Source organism: Dreissena polymorpha, chromosome 12 (assembly GCF_020536995.1).
Source record: "Dreissena polymorpha isolate Duluth1 chromosome 12, UMN_Dpol_1.0, whole genome shotgun sequence".
In the NCBI taxonomy this organism is placed as follows: domain Eukaryota; kingdom Metazoa; phylum Mollusca; class Bivalvia; order Myida; family Dreissenidae; genus Dreissena; species Dreissena polymorpha.
In genome coordinates this window covers 40,998,175-41,009,756 of record NC_068366.1, presented here as the reverse complement: position 1 = coordinate 41,009,756, position 11,582 = coordinate 40,998,175, and the positions used below count along the sequence as shown (strand labels likewise).

The 11,582-nt window shown below is 34.2% G+C and overlaps 1 protein-coding gene across 1 annotated transcript in view; it reads left to right on the top strand.

Annotated features, from left to right (window-relative positions):
* Positions 1 to 847: 847 nt before the first annotated feature.
* Positions 848 to 11,582, top strand: part of LOC127853136 (uncharacterized) — a 19,603-nt gene continuing 8,868 nt past the window's right edge. Inside the window, exon 1 of the mRNA XM_052387368.1 lies at positions 848 to 876. The gene's annotated coding sequence lies outside the window, so the exon portion shown is untranslated. The remainder of the gene's footprint in view (positions 877 to 11,582) is intronic.

Genomic DNA, 11,582 nt, shown 5'->3' with positions numbered 1-11,582 from the left:
CTTCAATTTGAAAAATGTGGGACCCCTAGCTTTGAACTCAAATTTGACTAAAGGAAGAGTGCCACATTGAAAATGTATACATGTATGCTTTAAAGGATGTTTTTCCTTCAAACTGCTACCAATTTTGTACATCAACGTATCATAACATCCACAAAATCAATCAAAATACAAAGCGATTTTAACAATAAAATATACATTATTTTCAAAAATCTGAATCATGTTTATTCCACGTATTTAGGCGGAAAATTATATAACTAGTGATTAATATCGACATTGACGAGGGCAAGTTACGCTTTAATAGTATAAAAAGTTTACATATCTAGAAATATCAATACTCGAACACATGTCATTTCATCACCATGGGGGCAGCCATTTTTAAATTAATAAAATAGAAAGAAACATGCTAAAAACTCACTCATCGCCTAAATGACATTCCAAACGGTTGACGATAACAAATGCATTGGATTGTAATCTTTCTGTTGATGTTTGCAAACTGCACGATCAGACCTCATAAACACTCAAAAGAATAACTATGTAAGAAGCATTTCACCAATGTTTACAATCGTTGTCGAATCACATGTATTATATTATTGCGCATAAAATAGTATGCTTACAGAGTGACAGAAAGATCGATACGTAACTCCGTTCAATTCATCACGGTATACTATTCTATTGATAATATATAATAATACATCGCTTTACCAATCTAAAAGTAGAAATAATTCTTTTAAACGGAGTTTTTAATAACGAAAGTGAAAACATCGCAAGTTGGATAGATATTCTGTGAGATGCACTTCGGCTCCAGAAAAACAATACAAATAAACTAAAAAAAGACGTGTGGGGGACAATTTTCAGCTGGAAAATATTTGAAATAGGGTAAGTGATGATATCTCTACGTGGTCATTTCTTTTATTTAGTGCGATCTCTTGCTGATTTATGTTCATAGTTGTTTTACTAGTTGCCACCCAACTGTCAAAATAAGTATGTGTTTTCTCAGGTATGTGTATACAAATACCCGGTTTTCTCACCACTGCACGTGGTTTCGACCGATTTGTTTTGCACGTTTTTCTACGGATCACAGCGATGACCACGCTTTGAAAATAGGTAGAAGGAATCGAAATATAAAATCAATCGTTTTGTCAATTTCTTTATATTCCTTTACAATTTTATATGTCGTCTGCAATCTATTTCAATTTGAGATGGTTTAAAATTTGCAATTTGGTTGAGAGGTAAATAACAAAATTGTTAAGCCTTTGAACTAGAATTGTGACTATTATTATCCACCATACCTGGATTTTTAAAAAGTAGTTACGTTTTAGTTATTTTTAGAACTTTGTTTAGGATATTTATCCAAAAATGGCAGTTGAATAAAAACTCATTAATTGTTTTATTACAATAATTTTCTGTGAAATGTTGCTAACTTGACCTTGTATATGTATATAGCTTTGTATTTATTCAACTTAAGGTAGTGCATATCCTTCCTAACTTTAGATTGAGATTTTGTAAATTAGTGTAAAAATGTATTGGTTTTAAACCAAAATATGAATACAGCACACAAATATTGAATGTCAAAAATGTGTTTATGTTATTCTATCCGTCTTAAGCTTTAAAATGATATATAGTTTGACCATATTGTACCACATTGAATAAAGAAAATCCAAAGCGAAGTTTTAATGAATTTTATCCCCCCCATGAACCTTAACCGCCGCGTCCAAAATCATGCAAACGCCGCGTATAGCGGGATTTTCTTAATCTCCCTCCAGGTCGAAACCCGCGGAGTATGGAGGGAAATTGGGGAAAACGCGTGGAGTGTACTGTATTAGGTAAATTTAACACTATGCAAATAGGTTCTGTTGTTGTTGCTCCCCTTTGAAGAAGTCAGTGCGAGTTGCTCCCCTTTGACCGTAGAAAACAATCGTCTGGACCAAGAAATCCTGTGTTAATTTACAAGCTGTACTCGGATATGCATCCATCTGATTTTTCTTCAAAGCATCTTTTCTACCTGGCAATACGCACAAATGACACTGCATCCCGGTGATTCTTGCGTCAACAATTGGGTGTCAACAAGTTAGGTCAGATGCTGAAGGCCATGGCAAAAGACTCCGGCTTTCTCAAGCACAAGAGAATAACGAACCACTCAGTTCGCAAATTCCTGGTCCAAAAATTTCGAAATACAAATATCCACCCACTGAAACCATGGCAATAACAGGGCACAAAAATGTCCAGTCCTTAACCAATTATTCCAACATATCTGTTGAACAGCTGCAAAAGTGTTCATTCTTGCTCAGTCCAGTAAATGTAACAATCCAACAGTTCCTCTTGTACACCTTTACGCACCGAAACTATGGCCGAAATGCAGCCTAGACAACCACTGTCTACCGTCGAACAAGTTGATCTTGATGTTCGCCCCACCCAGTCACTTCACGGTTCACCAGCGTTCGAACAGCTTTGCCTCACAATTCTTTGGTGCCACTTTCAACATTTAAAATGTTAATGTATATAATTAGCTTAAATCCAAGTAATCTTTGTTATTTCGTCACGAAATAACCACATATTATAACAAAGAAGCCAATAATGTTCACCTCGTGATCGACTCGATAGTTTGATATCGAAAGTGAATTGTGTGTGGTGTTAGGCTACGTTGTAAACAAATGTAGTTCCTTGTATATAACAACTTAATGTCATATTGATATCATAAAACTTAAAGATTTGCAATTCAATATGATTAAAATTGTAATTAATAACGCTCGACACTTTGTTACAGAACGATATTCTGATTTAAAAAAAATGATTATTTGATCAGCGGTTATTTTTGGAACGCGGAGTAATACACTGACCTTGGTTACACTACAGTCATTATCAAAGTACGACAAACACTCGTGAAAACTTATTTTGTTTAAATAAAAAAAGTTTACTGAATAAAAAGGGGGATAAATAGATTAATAGGTCAGTGTTGATTATAGATCAGGTTTATCATGCTCGGCACGAAAACTAAAAAGCACTCGCCAAGGCTCGTTCTTTTTGTTTTCTAAGCCTCGCATGATAAACCTGATCTATAATCAACACTAACCTATAATTCTCTATGTAATCATGACTGGTTCCCGTCATTGTGTCCACACCAGTAAAAAACGTAGTGACATCACCATCTATGTACAGAATATGGTTCCCGACCTAATTTACTCCTCAGTCAGAACGGTATCATTTCATTTTGGCACACGATAAAGACTGATGTTGACACAACGGACTCTTCGCTGCATTGTTGAGAATCGATATACGCTAATGGTGAAAACATTTGACATCACATTCGGAAAAAAAAACCGAATCGCCCAACTTCAAGCATATAAGTTTTGCTATCAGTTTATCTCTTGTGTGGCACTATGGAAAAACCTTTTTCCTTCAAGCATTGCTTAAAGGGCAGCCGAAATACACATATATAATAAACACGTTTTACGGATACCACCCGCTTACCATTCAGATAACGTGACTAAGCACATGTTTAAACAGTTAGATATATTAAAATCCGGTTTGCAATCAATGAATCCACTAGAATCATTATGTAATGCGAAAACTTGCTGCTTGCTTGTTTTTCATATGACCGTCACAATCTGTGCCACCCTGACCGGCAGTCCCAGTCCCGAAAGCGCTTTTCTTTTTGTGACATGTTCCGCAGCGTCTGCATGTGTTTGTGTTTTATTGTCATGTAAATAAAACAAAAATTTATGGCGAGCCAGTTATAAATGGTCGATCTCTATTAAGTCGACATCGTCATTAGTAACACCAGAAAAAATTGTACGCCCTATTATTGACAGTATATTAAATGAAACAAAAGTTATTGCTTTATTGTGTACAAAACTGCTTGCAATAGCAAGTTAACACTACATGTACAATTTATTAATAATTCTGGTCTTTTGAACATAAATACTCCTTAAAATTATCGGATTTTGAATTTTACTCATCAATTAAAAAATTATCTATGTATCTGGATCATGGAACATCCCCCTCTTTTTATAAGAAATACATTTTTAAGATGCAAACAACTCTTGAACACATTATGTAAAATATATGAATGACAAATATGTAATAAACAAATACACATATTGATTCCATTAATGATAACACATATCTTCATAGGCTAAACAACATAAAGTATTATTAATTAACATGAACTTTCATTCACAACGAAATATAACCAAATATTATCATAGTAAATTCATTCATCAGCAACAACATAGCATACTGAAACAATCAAGTTTTTCAGCAATGCTGCTCTTCATGTAGATAATGGTCATGGGAAACTCATTCAAGGTACAATTGTTTATGGTTCACACAAATAAATCTCAAGATAATACATTGTTATCTTCACACAATTAGTTTCAAGGCACGACTGGTATTTTGTTTCATACCAATTAATTTCTAATAACGCATTGTTATCTACATTCAATTATTTGACCCCATTCATCTCCAGAATATAATGTATTTGGCTTGACAAGCCATCCAGAGCTTGTTGTTGTGCCTGAATTCACGAATTGTTTTTCCCAGGGGTGTTGCTTGTATTTGGTAAATTTAATTGCTGATAATCTGGGGTTTTGCTAGTCTGTGCTGTGTTCCCTTGTTGGGGCGAATTCCTGATTGTCAAATTTCTCATTTGTTTTCATGAGTAATTGTCGATTTCTGTGGTATATATCCCCATCAGGTGTTTGAATGTTGTATGATCTGTCATTGTGTTTAGATAACCTTCGCTGGTAACCATGCTTTACCAATTTGATGCCTAACACACTGATTATGTGCAAGCGGTGTCTGCTGTTTTGATGACCTATCATATTATTGTTTCTGCTTATATTTCGCGGTGTCTGCTGTTTTGATGACCTATCATAATATTGTTTCTGCTTAGATTTCGCCATGTTAATTTTGTGTGTGACAACTGATGTGTTTACTGCCTTTGGTATCAGTTTCTCTCTTTTCACAGGAATAACAGATTGTGTGCGTCGACCTTGCAACAATTGTGCAGGCGAGAATCCTATATCTTGCAATGGAGTATTTCTGTATTCAAGAATTGCAATGTATGGGTCAGTCTTTGCCTGTTTTGCCTTAATTAAAAATCGTTCAGCTGTTTTGACCATGACCTCAGCCAAACCATTTGATTGTGCTCTAATGGATGAACTAGGTTTGCATGTGAAATTCCATTTTTTTTAGCAAAGTCATGGAATTCTTGTGAAGTATATTGACTTCCGTTGTCACTATAGAAAATATCTGGCACACCAAATCTACTGAAATGACCACGAAGTTTTAGTATGACAGTTTGCGAAGTTGCGGTAGGTAGCCAGTCTATCTCAAAATGTCTACTATAGGAGTTAGTTATCAAAAGATAATCTTTCCCATCAAGATGAAATATGTCGCTGTGGACATATTGCCAAGGTCTGGTTGGTGTTTCGTGAGACACCATAGGCTCCTTAACATTGGATGCTCTGTGTTTCATACAGATAGGACAATGCAGTACATAGTCTGTAATTTCCTTTACCATCCCAGGCCAGAAAAATGCATCTTTGGCCCTGCTGACTGTTTTGTCTACACCCATGTGACCAACATGAACTTTTTCTAGTAATTCTGCACGTGACTGTTTGGGAATCAAAATTGTTTGTCCCCGAAATATAAAAAACATCACCTGTTGACAGCTCGTCTCTGTGATTGAAAAATTCAATTATAGAATTGTCACAGCCCTGCCTAGTTTCCGGCCAACCTGTTTCCATAGTCTGTTTCCGTGTTTGCATTTGATAGTCACGACTTGTGTCAACTCTCAACTGTTCCAGTCTGCTGTCTTTAACTGTCAAACATTTTATAACTGTGTGAACATGCAATATAAAGAAGTGAAACTCCAGCTGCTGGAGCAGTATTGAATTTTCATTAAAAACAATTAGTTGGTCCTTTATTTAAGGCAAGTGACCGATTGCCCAAACAGTACAAAACAGCACAATACAGCACAATACAAACCAACATAAACACAAAATATGAATAAAGCTGGGGTCACCGCCTTGGAACGGTCAATGCAAAGCATTGGGGGTTTAAACCTGGTTATAGAGCGCTCAACCTCACACTTGGCCCAGCAATATTCATAATACATTCAAGTGTAAATAAAATTTAACGTCATAGCATTGTAACTCAAATTAAACAATAATAAAAGGGAATTAAAACGCATTCAATTTAATTACTATTTAATTACTCAATTGCATTGAAGATACAAGAGTAACAGAATTACAACTTTTTGACGAACGATCAAATAACACTATTAACAATTGTCAACTACATTCCTTCTTTATAGAAAAGATTTGAGAATGTAGAATCATAGAGTTAATATCTCAGATAATCATCGCGCAAATACAGGAAGAAGCAGCAATAATGGGTGTAAAAATTCCATATTACATAGCTTGGTTGTTTATGTGACTGCTAAACAAATTAAAAATAATTAAATCAAACAAGAAACGCCTATCAGAGAGAAAATATAAATAAAATGGAACGTTATAAACCCAATGACCTATGCATGTAGATTACAACTGGGAAAGTCGGTCGTATGACGTCACAAAAATCCATAATGACATAATGACGTGAACAAATTCCAAGGGCAGTACTAAATAAAAATATTAATCGGGCTGTGCTACTAATAAAACAAGTTTACGTGATTTAATATTAAGAAGCAAATGAATACAAATGGTAATTCCATTAAAGCGACATTATTGGAATCAAACAGTATATTGGTGTTTTGACAACTGAAGACAGAAATGATTTGATGTACGATTTGAGTCCAAATGTAGTTTACATGCAGATTTGTTCATACGACACAATGACACAATTTTATTCAACAGTGACAAATGCCTATAATGTAGTATTCATGCAGATTTGTTCATACGACACAATGACACAATTTTATTCAACAGTGAAAAATGCCTATAATATCACTAATGATTCCAAATTTTAAGGGAAGAAAGATATAGTGAATCGAAAACCATCAAACACGTGTTTTTAAGTACATAAGCATCGTATCCTTTTGATAAAAACAAGTTAATTAAATTGAAAAGTTTAATATGAACATTTGGTTTAACATATTTTAATTTGCGGACACGCTTCAAAACATCTCCGTAAAATAATGGATGGGAGATTCCATTATTTAAATGCCATTTTAAAGAAACATTATATTTTGAAATTAAATCACCATACTTAGAGTAAAATCTAGCAAATTTATTTCTTAAGTTATGATACAAAAAGCCTTGTTTTAGCAATTTTTTAGTTAATATTAGATTACGATCATTAAATCTTTAATACACGAACATGCTCTGGCATAACGTACCAACTGCGAAATGTAAATACCATAGGAAGGTCCTTTAGGGATGTTGCCATCTAGAAACGGAAAATTCACAATTTCAAAGTTAAAATCGTCCCGTTTGTCGTATAAACTAGTTTTGATCAAATTATTATTAATAGTTAAATGTAAGTCTAAATACGCAGCGTCTGTATTGGATATACGCGATCTATTTAAGACTAGTTCTTTTGGGTAGATTTTGTGAATATATTGTTCAAATAATGGATTATCTAAATTAAGTATGTCATCAATGTACCTACTAGTAAGGTTAAAACAATTAATCAAATCTACTTGCTTAGTTTTAGATAATTCTAACATAAATTCGCTTTCATAACAATATAAAAAAAGGTCAGCTATTAGTGGCGCACAATTAGTACCCATAGGAACGCCAATAATTTGTTTAAATATTTTACCATTAAATTCAACAAACAAGTTATCCAAAAGAAAAGTAAGTGCTGCACAAAAGTCAAGACCAGTCCAAATGATGTAATTATCTAATATCTGATTAGTAAAAAAAGCTGTTTTAGTGTTTAAAGCTAGATACAAACATTTCTCTCTAGCAAAAGTTTTTTCAATCAAAGAAACAAGTTTGGATTTTATTAAAGCGTGAGGAAGCGTTGTATATAGTGTCGAAAAATCATAAGTACTTACCTGCGACACCTTATATTTTTTATTTTCAATTTTATCAATAACTTCTAAGGTGTTTTTTATTGACCAAAATAGGTTAATATTACTATTTTCATAAACTTTATTACAAAATTTAGCTATATGATATCTAATAGCACTCAATGCAGATGTAAGATACACTGATAATTGTTTGGTGGTACAAGACACTGAATTAGCGATAAAACGACTTTTATATGGCGTCTTATGTAATTTAGGTATCCAGTAAAGTGATGGCAATTTCTTGTCAGTAATATTGACTATTACATTTAACTTTATGCATTGGGCAATATGGTCGGTAATAATTTCATTAGGTAGCTTATTGTACTCACAATATGATGTAGTTTGTGAAAGTTCTTGTGAAATAGTTTGAACATAAAACACTCGTCATATTATGATAACATTATTAGCAGCCTTATCAGCAGGAACTAAGACGAATTTAGATTTTAAGTCTTCAAGCAATTTACAGAGATTTTGTTTATTAAATTTAGGTGAATGTGGTAGGGCCAAAGGATGTGTATCATAAAAACATATTTTATTCATGGCCATACTAAATATTTTTGTTTTCCAAACATTGAGTGCAGTAATTTCAGCATTTTCCTTCCTGCACCATTTAGTGCAATAATCATGTAAGGAAGTTACGATATTCTTAATGCAGTCATCAAAATCAACAGGAATAGGCAGTCTGTACTTAGGGCCTCTGCGTAGCAAATTTCTAAGGTTTTTATTTTGAATGAAATTAAGGTCCCCAGTAATAACATGTCCAACTGGACCATATATATATTTAGAACTAGTACAGTCACATAATGTAGGACAATTTCTTATTACATTTAAATCTGTGGAAATAGAATTATAATTAAAAACGATACTTCTTACAGGTTTACTATATTTGTAGCAAATAAGTGGTGATTCAGTATTGCGGAAATAAGGGGGAATCAACCGACGTACATTTTTATCATTGAATATTTTAGGAATTTTAGCCGAAACGTCAATTAAAGGAGTATAATCAGAGAGTTATAATTTTTTAATATCCCTTCGGGTATAATTCAACTGAGCTTATATATTTTAGGAAGGTCAATTAAATCAAGACCTTTGTTACAAAACTCAATTTTGATACGATTTCTAGTTTTGTTAAGTACATTTTCAATAAAAGGTTTAAGATAGTAGTCAGTGAAAGATTCAATAATACAAGCACATTCATATAGAGGGTCAGATTGAAGTAAAATAAGTTTACATTCCTTATCAATATGCGCCAACGAAGAAACAGAAAGAGAGCAAAGTGCACTTAGTAATTTATGTTTACCCCCATTTTGTAATACTGTGTAGCAATCATTTAAAGAAAGCAGACGTTTAAATTTACGCCTTAAGTTACCATTTTCCTAATGCCATGTGAACGTTTATTTCTTAGACGTTTACTAAACAGAGAAAATGAATTAATCGATTTATTTTTAGAAATTGTTCCAACATTTAGAATATTATCATTTAATCCAAGTGGGTAAGCTGATTGCAAACGTTTAATCCATTCAAATTCTGACATGCACCTTGCTTTTAATTGGCACTGACTTGAAGTACTATTATTAAAAATAAGTTGCTCCACAGGTTGAATTGAAATATTAGTTACGCTATGACCTGTTTTATTCAAGTGCTGGTAAATGAAGTTATAAAATTTATTGCTATTTTTAATTAAAAAAAAAAGTTCCCTAAAACGTGTTTTAAGTGATCTACACGTCTGCCCAACGTATTGCGCACCACAACAGGGTACATTTCAAGTAATAACATAAACCACATGCATAGAATTTCATGAGACATCGGATTTAATATTAACTGAAAATTTGCGGTTATTAACCGATGAAAGAATAAAAGAGGACATATTTAAAAACTTGCAACATAAACACTTCCTGGAGTTGCACTTATTTATTGTAGGATACCGATTACACGGAGCTAAATTACGCTGCGAACTAGAACCCAGCCGCATTGTACCTCCAATGAAAGATGTTCGAAGTAAACTTAATTTGACTGTAGGTTTAGAAAAAAGTAATTGTCTATAATTTAACGGCAAATGCATACTACGTGTAATCGGAATTCTCAATGGTGAGAGAACAACTTTCGGGTTTTTTGTAATCAATCTGTCCATAGGTTATTTATTTGGCGAAACCACCAATCTTATAATCACATTAATACACATTGCCAAGTCAACATACATAAAAGAGTAAGAGGCAGCTTGTCAGATAATGGTCTGTAAAAATTCAGTATAACCTGCAGAACTCTCAATTGATGAACATACACGTTTACTTTATAAGTACAGAGAATGTATAAGAATCTAAGTATAAGAAAGGTCTTAAACAAGGTTTCTTAAAAAATAATAAAAACACAATACCGCTACCAGCCTCTGAAGGCTGAAAATATAACAACATCGAAGTCAAGCCCCCATATTCATCAAGCGTTTGACTCATTGGCTGTCTAGACAGTAGGTCGCTTATGGGAACTTGTTTCCCAGGCACATACCTGAACTCTATGTCGTATTTTTGAATCATGAGTAACATTCTCTACAAACGAGGCGGTGCAGCAGACAGAGGTTTTTTCATGATGGCTGCAATTGGTCTATGGTCAGAAAGAACTATGACCTTACGTCCATACACGTACTGATAAAATCGTTGACAACCAAACACAATTGCCAACATCTCTCGTTCAATGTTTGCATACGAGCTCTGTGTAGGGGTCAATGTCATGCTTGCAAAAGCAATTGGTTTGCCGTCTTGCAAAATGGTGGCACCAACACCATGTTTGCTTGCATCGCATTCAAGCGTAACCTGTTTTTTTTATTGTCAAAGTACGCACGTACTGGGCTTTGCGTCACTACGTCCTTCATTTTATTGAAATCGTCAATTTGTGGCTGATCGAATACGAATTCCACGTCTTTCTTGAGTAAAGCACGTAAACTGCTTGTAATGTCAGCCAAATGTGGTGAAAACGTTTGCAGGTAATTAACCATGCCAATAACTGTTTCTAGTTCTGTCTTTGATTTTGGGTACTGCAAAAACGTAATTGCTTTAACCTTTTCACTGTCAACTTTAAGACCAGTGTCTGTAATGACATGACCAAAGAATGGCACTTCTTTTACGTCAATCAGGAGTTTCTCTGGATTGAAACATACCCCTTTCTTGCGTGCCCTGTTAAGCAAAGCGAGTAGATTGCTGTCATGCTCAGACTTAGTTCTTCCCCAAATCAAAACGTCGTCTACTACACATGCTACCCCTTTAAGACCTTCAAATGTTTCGTCAATTGTCCTTTGCCAAATGTCTTGACTGCAGTTCAGACCAAATGGCATACGTAAGTACCTGTACCGTCCAAACGGTCTACTAAACGTTGTAAGGTAAGAGGACTTCGTGTCCAACTTAATTGACCAATATGCATGTGTTACGTCTAATACGCTTAAATGGTTTGCGCCATTTAATTTGCTTGTGACGTCATCAATTGTACGCATTGGGTAATGTGGACGTCTTATAGCCTCATTCAGATGTTTATGGTCAAGACATACCCTCAATTCACCTGTCTTAGGTTTTCCAGC